This window comes from Manis pentadactyla, chromosome 6 (genome assembly GCF_030020395.1).
Source record: "Manis pentadactyla isolate mManPen7 chromosome 6, mManPen7.hap1, whole genome shotgun sequence".
NCBI classification, from domain to species: Eukaryota; Metazoa; Chordata; class Mammalia; order Pholidota; family Manidae; genus Manis; species Manis pentadactyla.
In genome coordinates this window covers 80,700,153-80,710,113 of record NC_080024.1, presented here as the reverse complement: position 1 = coordinate 80,710,113, position 9,961 = coordinate 80,700,153, and the positions used below count along the sequence as shown (strand labels likewise).

At 37.2% G+C, this 9,961-nt stretch overlaps 1 pseudogene; it reads right to left on the bottom strand.

Moving 5' to 3' along the window:
• Positions 1 to 838: 838 nt before the first annotated feature.
• Positions 839 to 9,961, bottom strand: part of LOC130684184 (iron-responsive element-binding protein 2-like) — a 28,219-nt pseudogene continuing 19,096 nt past the window's right edge.

Genomic DNA, 9,961 nt, shown 5'->3' with positions numbered 1-9,961 from the left:
AAAGGAATGGAAAAAGACATTTCATGCAATTAATAGGGACAATAAAAGCAGGAGTTGCAGTACTTGTATCAGACAAAATAGATTTCCAAACAAAGAAAGTAACAAGAGATAAAGAAAGACATTACATAATGATGAAGGAGTCAGTCCAACAAGAGGATATAACTATTAAAAATATCTATGCACTTAACACAGGACCACCTACATATGTGAAACAAACACTAACAGAATTAAAGGGGGAAAAAGAATGAAATGCATTCATTTTAGGAGACTTCAACATACCACTGACTCCAAAGGACAGATCAACCAGACAGAAAATAAGTAAGGAGACAGAGACACTGAACAACATGTTAGAATGGATGGATCTAATGGACATCTACAGAACACTCCATCCAAAAGCAACAGGGTACACATTCTTCTCAAGTGCCCATGGGACATTTTCAAGAATAGATCATATACTAGGCCACAAAAAGAGCCTCAGTAAATTCAAACAGACAGACATTATACCAACCAGCTTCTCATACCACACAGGTATGAAACTAGAAATAAATTACACAAAGAAAATGAATAAGCCCACAAACACATAGACGCTTCATATCACGCTCCTAAATAATCAATGGATCAATGGCCAAATAAAAACAGGTCAAGCAATATGGAGAGACAAATGACAACAATAATTCAACATCGCAAAAATCTGTGGGACGCAGCAAAGGCTGTGCTAAGAGGGAAGTATACTGCAATACAGACACACCTCAGAAAAGAAGAATAATCCCACATGAAGAGTCTAAACTCACAATTAACAAAACTAGAAAAAGAAGAACAAATGAGACCCAAAGTCAGTAGAAGGAGGGACATAATAAAGATTAGAGCAAAAATAAATAAAATCGAGAAGAATAAAACAATAGAAATAATCAATGAAAGCAGGAGCTGGTTCTTCAAGAAAATAAAACAGAACAGATAAACCCCTAGCCATATTTATCAAGGAAAAAAGAGAGCCTACACACACAAACAGAATCAGAAATGAGGAAGGAAAAATCACTGTGGATACCACAGAAATACAAAGAATTATGAGAGAATACTATGAAAAATGATATGCTAACAAACTGGATAACCTAGAAAAAATGGACAACTTCCTAGAAAAATACAACCCTCCAAGGCTGACCGAGGAAAGAACAGAAAATCTGAATAGACCAATTACCAGCAACAAAATTGAATTGGTTATCAAAAAACTACTTAAGTACAAAAGTCCTGGACCAGATGGTTTCACTGCTGAATTTTATCAAACATTTAGTGAAGACCTAATACCCATCCTCCTTAAGGTTTTCCAAAAAGCAGAAGAGAGAATACTCTCAAACTCATTCTACAAGGCCAGTATCACTCTAATACCAAAAACAAGCAAAGACACCACAAGAAAAGAAAATTACAGACCACTATCCCTGATGAACATAGATGCAAAAGTACTCCACAAAATATTACCAAACTAAATTCAAAAATACATCAAAAAGATCATCCATCATGAACAAGTAGGATTTATTCCAGGGATTCAAGTATGGTACAACATTCAAAAATCCATCAACATCATCCACCATATCAACAAAAAGAAGGACAAAAAACACATGATAATCTCCATAGATGCTGAAAAAGCATTTGACAAAATTCAACATCCATTCATGATAAAAACTCTCAACAAAATGGGTGTAGAGGGCAAGTACCTCAACACAATAAAGGCCACATATGAAAAACTCACAGCAAACATCATACTTAACATTTAGAAACTGAAAGCTTTTCCTCTGAGATCAGGAACAAGACAAGGATTCCCACTCTCCCCATTTTTATTCAACAAAGTTCTGGAGGTCCTAGACATGGCAATCAGACAACACAAAGCAATAAAAGGCATCCAGATTGGCAAGGAGGAAGTTAAACTGTCACTATTTGCAGATGACATAATATTGTACGTAGAAAACCCTAAAGAATCCACTCCAAAACTATTAGATCTAATATCTGAATTCAGCAAAGTTGCAGGATACAAAATTAATACACAGAAATCTGTTGCATTCCCATACACTAACAATGAACTTAGCAGAAAGAGAAATCAGGACAACATTGCCATTCACAATTGCCTCAAAAAGAATAAAATCCCTAGGAATAAACCTAAGCAAGGAAGTGAAAGACCTGTACTCTGAAAACTACAAGACACTCATGAGAGTAATTAAAGAAGATACCAATAAATGGAAACACATCCCATGCTCATGGGTAAGAAGAATTAATATTGAAAAAATGGCCATGCTGCCTAAAGCAACCTACAGATTCAATGCAATCCCTATCAAAATACCAACAGCATTCTTCAACAAACAAGAGCAAATAGTTCTAAAATTCATATGGAACCACAAAAGACCATGAGTAGCCAAAGCAATCCTGAGAAGGAAGAATAAAGTGGGGGTTGATAACACTCCCTGACTTCAAGCTCTACTACAAAGCCACAGAAATCAAGACAATTTGGTACTGGCACAAGAACAGACCCATAGACCAATGGAACAGACTAGAGAGCCCAGATATAAACCTAAGCATATATGGTCAATTAATATACAATAAAGGAGCCATGGACATACAATGGGGAAATAACGGTCTCTTCAACAACTGGTGTTGGCAAAACTGGACAGCTACATGTAAGAGAATGAAACTAGATTATTGTCAAACCCCATACACAAAATTGAACTCAAAATAGATCAAAGAGCTGAATGTTAAGTCATGAAACCATAAAACTCTTAGAAGAAAAAATAGGTAAAAATCTCTTGAATATGAACATGGGCAACTTTTTCCTGAACGCATCTCCTCGGGCAAGGGAAACAAAATAAAAACTGAACAGATGGGACTACACCATGCTAAAAAGCTTCTGTACAGCAAAGGACACTATCATCAAAACAAAAAGGCATCCTACAGTATGGGAAAAAATATTTGTAAATGAAATACCCCACAAGGGCTTAACATCCAAAATACATAAAGACCTCACACGCCTCAACACCCAAAAACCAAATAACCTTATTAAAAAATGGGTGGAGGATATTAACACATACTTCTCCAAAGAAGAAATTCAGATGGCCAACAGGCACATGAAAAGATGCACCACATCACTAATTATCAGGGAAATGAAAATTAAAACCACAATGAGATATCGCCTCACACCAGTTAGGATGGCCAGCACAGAAACGACTAGGAACAACAAATGCTGGCGAGGATGCAAAGAAAGGGGGAACCTCCTACACTGCTGGTGGGAATGTTCAACCACTGTGGAAAGCAATATGGAAGTTCCTCAAAAAAATGAAAATAGGAATACCATTGGACCCAGTAATTCCACCTCAGGGAAATTACCCTTAGAAGACAACTTCTCAGATTCAGAAAGACATAAGCACCCCTATGTTTACTGCAGCACTATTTATGATAGCTAAGATATGGAAGCAACCTATGTGTCCATCAGTAGATGAATGGATAAAGAAGATGTGGTACATATACACAATAGAATACTATTCAGCCATTAGAAAGATGTAAATCCTACCATTTGCAACATCATGGCTGGAGCTAGAGAGTATTATGCTCAAGTGAAATAAGTCAGGAAGAGAAAGACAAATACCAAATTATTTCCTTCATTTGTGGAGTATAACAAAGCAAAAACTGAATGAACAAAACAGCAGCAGACTCACAGACTCCAAGAAGGGACTAGTGGTACTAAAGGGGAGGGGTTGGGGAGATTTGGTGGGGAGTGATGAGGAATGGGATTGAAGGGCATTATGATTGGCACACATGGTGTGTGTGGGGGGGGTCACGGGGAAGAGTGTAGCTCAAAGACAAATAGGGACTCTGTGGCATCTTACTACACTGATGGACCGTGACTGCAATGGGGTATGGCGGGGTACTTGATAATAAGGGTGAATGTAATAACCACATTGTTTTTCTTGTGAAACCTTCATAACAGTGTATATCAATGATACCTTAATTTAAAAAACGTCTCAGGGAAAAGGGAACCTATACCTGTAATTAATATTCACAATATTTGTACTATCTCAGAAAGATGAGAGAATCAGCATGTCCATCTTAAGGGTGAAGACCAAAAACTCAAAAAGAACAAAGTTCTTAAGATATGAAAGTGGTGAGGGTTGGTTTTGCCCAGCCTTTTTACAACTACAAATTGTGAGTATGAAATGTCAGAAACTACAAGTCCTATGACTTCTCTCTCCAGTGGACCCCTATTTGCTCTCCAATAAAGAGTCTCAGGAGAAATGTCTTGGGGCAGATGACCTGTCACCATCTTCACCTGTTCTAGGAATAAAAAGGAAAACGTAGCCTACTATCTCTGAGTCTGTTAACCCCTGATGGAGCAAATCAGACAAAAGGGGTTAAGTAAACTACCACTGTACACAAGTAATTTTTATTATCAAGCAGGACAAAATCTTCTTTCCTTCTAACATACTGATTTCCTCAAATAAGAAAAGAGTGACCTAGATTTAATCAAATACAGAGTATTAAAGTGAAGCTAGATTAGTACAAAATATTATATAAGATCACAAAAAAAACAAAAATATGATATTCAAATAAGTACAAAAAATCCAAATGAGGAAAATAAACTTTCACAGGATGTTACCGCCAAAAGCAAACATTTAAAACTCTTTGAAGTTTAGTAAGATAAAATTTAAGAATTGATATCAGCAAAAACAGTCCTTTGGTGGCCCAGTCCCTTGAATTTCCTGACCCATATTTCTTTCCTGCTGAAACAATCAGTGGGATACCTTCTTTCTGGTACAGCTCAGCAGCCTCAAACACATCTAGCTATAGAGTCAAACAAACACAAAAATCATTAACACAAATTTTGATATAGTTGGCAACTGCTTAAATACTTTGTATATATACTGACTATCTGTCCTGATGGAAAATGAATTGTTTTGGGAGCTGGTTTTCCAAGAAACTTATTAAAAAGCTTGATATTTGCAAAAGTTCCTCTTGTCATTACAGCATCATTACCTCTTCGGGCTCCATAAGAGTTGAATTCATGAGGGGTAAGGCTACAGGAAAATTATGTAAGTAATTTAATTTCAGGTGGAAAATAATCACGTACTACTGAATTGTAAAACTTACTCAAAACATTTTTTATTATGGATAATTTCAAGTATGTACAAAAGTAGGGCAAACAGAACAGTGAATCAACAAGCAGGTGCCTCTCATCACATTGTAATAATCAAATCATGGACTCTGTTTCTTCCATAATTATCCCCTATTACATTATTTTGAGGAAAACACATTTTAGTTGTATCTATTTCAGTATGTTCCTCTAAAAGATTTGGACTCGTAAAATACTATCCTGATACCAAAAAAAGCCCCCACAGTTTCTTAATATCAGAGAGCCAGTCAATATTCAAATGTCCCTGATTTTCCCCATGATTCATTTGTTGTTGGTTTGTTCAAATCAGGCAGGGTCCAAATATGCTTCATATATTCATTCAGTCAATCTCTTAATCTTCACATCTGCTTTCCCTTCTTGCCCCTCTTGTACTTTTTCTGAAGGAAACAGGTCACTGGTTGTAGTTTCCTGCATTTATACTGTGCTAACTGCATTCCCACGGTGTCATTCCCAATCCTCTGTCACTTTATTTCCTGTAAACAAGATGTCAGATCCAATGGCTTGATAATATTTGGGTTTTTAACGTTAATTTGTGTAACAGGCCTCATAGGTCAAACATCCATTGGAGGCACATGATACCCAGTTGTCTCTTTCTGGAATGTTACCAGGGACTATCATCACTGTCCAGATTAAATCTTTCATTAGGGATTACACAACAGTGATACTCATCACTCCTCCTCCAACTTTTAGCTGCAAAACTTCTATAAAGACAAATGTCCTTCATCAATGATTAGGTTATACTGAAATTCATTCCACATGGTAAAGACTGTTTACAAATCTATGACTGTTAAGTAATCAGATGGTTCCCTACCAACTTCCAGAGGTAAGTTGGTCTGTTTTTTTCTTTCAGTATTATTATAAACTCAGAGACTAAAATGCATGATTTAATCCATTCCAGTTAGTATTTTTTACTGATGCTCAGCATGTCCCATCTTTAAGCAGTGGCAGGTTCAAATTGGTTCCTGAGACCTTTTCACAGAAGCCCTGTAGTTTCTGGCAGCTATTTCTCACTGGGAAAAATATAGACATTTTCCAGACCCAAATTTGGAATCAATCATCTCTCCAAGAAGCACTGGTTGTTTGTACGGGTTTCCCCTCCTATCTGGAAGAGAATGTTCCAACATAACCATTCATAAACCAAAACAGCATCCAGTGCAGGGCATCTCCTGATTTCTGGAGGGTCACATCCCTCCACTTTTGCCATAGACCTACACTAGCACTTGCCTTTTTGCTAATGGAAAGAAGTCCGAAGAGGATTTTCACTTCCACGAAAAAAGCTGTTACCACACCAATGTAGGTCTTTTGTGAAAACAAAGTGGTGTGACTTGAGCTTCTGGAAAGCTGAGATACCTGTACAGTGCTATGGCATTCAGACACCATAATCTGGGTGTTAACGGGCTGGACTGGTCACCAGGACAAGAAACAGCTAAGCATCTCAACAACAGCTAAGTGTCTGTTCGGCCTTTTATGTAAAGGCAATAAATATTCTAAATTTGTACACTTAAATGTTTTTATAATGGAGGTGGGGGTGGGGGATGGTTCATATGTCTATTTAAAAAAATTCTGATTTATGAGAAGTACTGGATTAAATATTCTAAGATCTGAAACTACAATAAATATAGAAACTGTATCTTGGAAAGTGGTGGCTCCTTTTTTTTGAGGGTTGGCAGCAATGTCACAATTATGACCAAGATGGAAATCACAACCAACAAATATCTGGGAAAAAGAAAATTTACCTTATTTCTCAACACTGTATATAAAAGCTAAGTGGGTAAGAAACTGATTCATCTTCGTGAAGTTTTACCAAAGGCAGCTGCTATTAGTAATTTCTACCAAAGTACTTTAATTCACACCAAACTACAGTTAACTGGAAAGTAAGTTCAAACACAAAATTCACGACAGCACTGCTGAAACTACAGTAAGAGTTTTCAGGTTTACTACATGACAAACCAAGCCACATGACATGGTCTGTGTATGAGATTTCACTGCAAAGTCTTGTCATTCAAGCAGCACAAACACCAAGGTTGATCGGGCAGCATGTCCCACCTTCAGCAAACCTGTCTGTGGTGTCAGGATGGCTCTGTGACACCAGAGAGCATTACCATGCACAGAGAAATGAAATAATGTGCTTCTAGTTTCAGATTGTTATCTCCTCTATAAACGATCTTTACATTCATTGATTTATGTAAAATTTTAGACTCAAAAAGCAGGAATTCACTGTCTTTCCATTTGACACAGATCAAGCCTAGCGTCATGCACATGCATCTTATAGTCCACAAAAGACACATTTAAATTTCTAACTAGGGGAGGGTGGTTAGGGTAATTTGACAGGTCAAACCATGATGACTTTTCAACAAAGAAAAATTGAAAAGAGAAGTCTTGCTTCCAATCAGTTGTTTATTTTGGCTACCCCTCTATTAGGGGTGCAATTTAAAACAGCCACTTCAGTTTCTAAAAACATAAGCAAAAGCAGGTACAACAGGTACTCCAGTTACTGCATAAGTCACCATGGCAAGCAGACACCTGTGACAGCAGGTACTTCCTGGAGGAACGAACGTGACCAGAAGCCTCTTAATCAGTAAGAAAGGAGACAAAATAAAAGCATCTGAACACCAGGCACACATACCCTCTACTGGCCAAGTATTTAACAGCAGCACTACTCCTCGCAATGCTTCCAGCGGGCGATATATGGTCTGTGGTGACACAGTCTCCTAGATGCAGTAGGACGTGGGCATTTTCAATAGACTGCAGTGAAACTGGCTCTTTGGTCTAAAAGGTAAAAAGTTAAAGGCATTTAACTCTTCATGAGTTTTTTTAGTTATAACAACATTAAAAAGATGAAACAGTGATAAAACAGTACTTAACAAGCTTATCAAAAAATGAAGGACATCTGATAGAAGTAAACTTCAAGTCCCATGGAAACAAGAGTGAATATGGTGCTTCTAAGGAATCCCACTGCTTATTTCCCATCTGTGAATATGGTTTTGGTTGGTGAATTAAAAGAAAGATGAAATGGGAGTCATAAAAAGAGGCTTATATAAATGATCAAGGGAATAAAGTATTTATGTTAAAATGAAAAAAATAGGTCTTACTGATTTAGAAATAAAGCTGACAGCACATTCTATAAAATCATGACATTTTGGATGGAATCAATAAAGATTTGCTCATCAAATTCCAACACACCAGATTTTTAGGAGCACTAACCTGTGAGTTAAGTTTCAATAGAAACTGAATGTCAAAATTTGTATACTCCAAAAATCTAAAAAACTTAAAAATATCTACACAAGTTGCTAAAGAGAGATTGTGTGTGGGTATTGCTGTTGATCTTCAGAATATCGTCATGGACAAAAACCGCTACTTCTTTCAATGCACGTCCCACATCACAGTGTGATATTTTCAAACTACACTTATAACCCTTGCCACCTGCACCACCACCCCAGCAGTCCAGCCATCATCACCTTTCCCTCTGGATTCTGCTGTCACTGGTCTTCCTGCTTCTACCTAACCTTCACCCCCAAGAAAGTCTCAATACAAAGAGCAACCCTTTTGAGTATGACACTCCTCTGTTCGAAACCTTCCCATGGCTCCCACTCCCCGTGTCACTTCACTCAGAGTACAAGACTACATTTTAACATTGGTCTAAAGTTCCCTATGTACTGGGACCTCCATTTCTGACATCGTTTCCTACCACTATCCTTATTTCCCATGCTCTAGCCACACTGCCCTCCTTGAGGCCTTTACCCTGATTTCTCCACCGGGCAGCCCTCTTCTTTGTCCAGATATATGGCTAACTTATTCACATCTTTCAAAGTTTTGCTCAAATGTCATATTTTCAACCACTCTATATAAAATTACAATCTACTCCCCAAATTTTGCACAATTGGTTCTTTTTACCCTGATCATATATATTTTTTCATTACCACTTACCACTTTTTAGCATAATATGTAATCTACCTAGTTATTCTGCTAATGGTTCACTGCCTTCCTCTCCCCATGAGAATGTTGGGTTTTGTTAACTGATGAAATCCGCATACCTAGAAGAGTGCCTGGCACACAGCAGAGATTCAGTAAATATTTGTTAAGTGAATAAACACTTTTTGTGCCCTCATATTTATATTTTCCATTATTTAAAAAAAGTGTGACTATATGTATTTACATGTAGGTGTAAAAGACATCCCTGGGACGATGCTTAAAAAACTGACAAGCACTGGTTGCCTCTGAGGAGGTGAAGCAGGAGGCCAGGCATGGGTGAGACAGACTCATTGCACCATCTTTCTTTTGAAATCTGAACCATCTGAGTGGGCTAACAGAGCAGTTTATATGAAGTGTGCCCATATTCAAGATGCCAAATGTAAATGCTTGCTACATATTTCTAATAGGTAAAAAAATAAATCAATTCTGTTACTCTAAGCTATTCTCTCAGATACTAGAGATTTCCAGATACAAAATGACTATCACTCATTAAAACGTATGTGTTCAAAATAATGTAATCTAAAATTTTATTCTATTCAGAAAGCAGGATGTGTGAAATAAAGAAAACATCGACACTTCACTGAACTGCTGAAGAAATGAGACTCTTACCTCTATTTCCTCTTTTCATGTTTTAAACATGGACAATATAACATGCTCTTCCTCTATCTGATGAACTTCTTCTCGAGGAGGCCAAATATTATGTAGGTAAATGTTCTTGCCAGTAGTGTCAGTACCTGTTTAAAATATTTTAGTATGAGATTCAAGACATTCACATCGCCAAAGGAATTATCATACAAACTAAGTAAATTACTCAACAGCAGA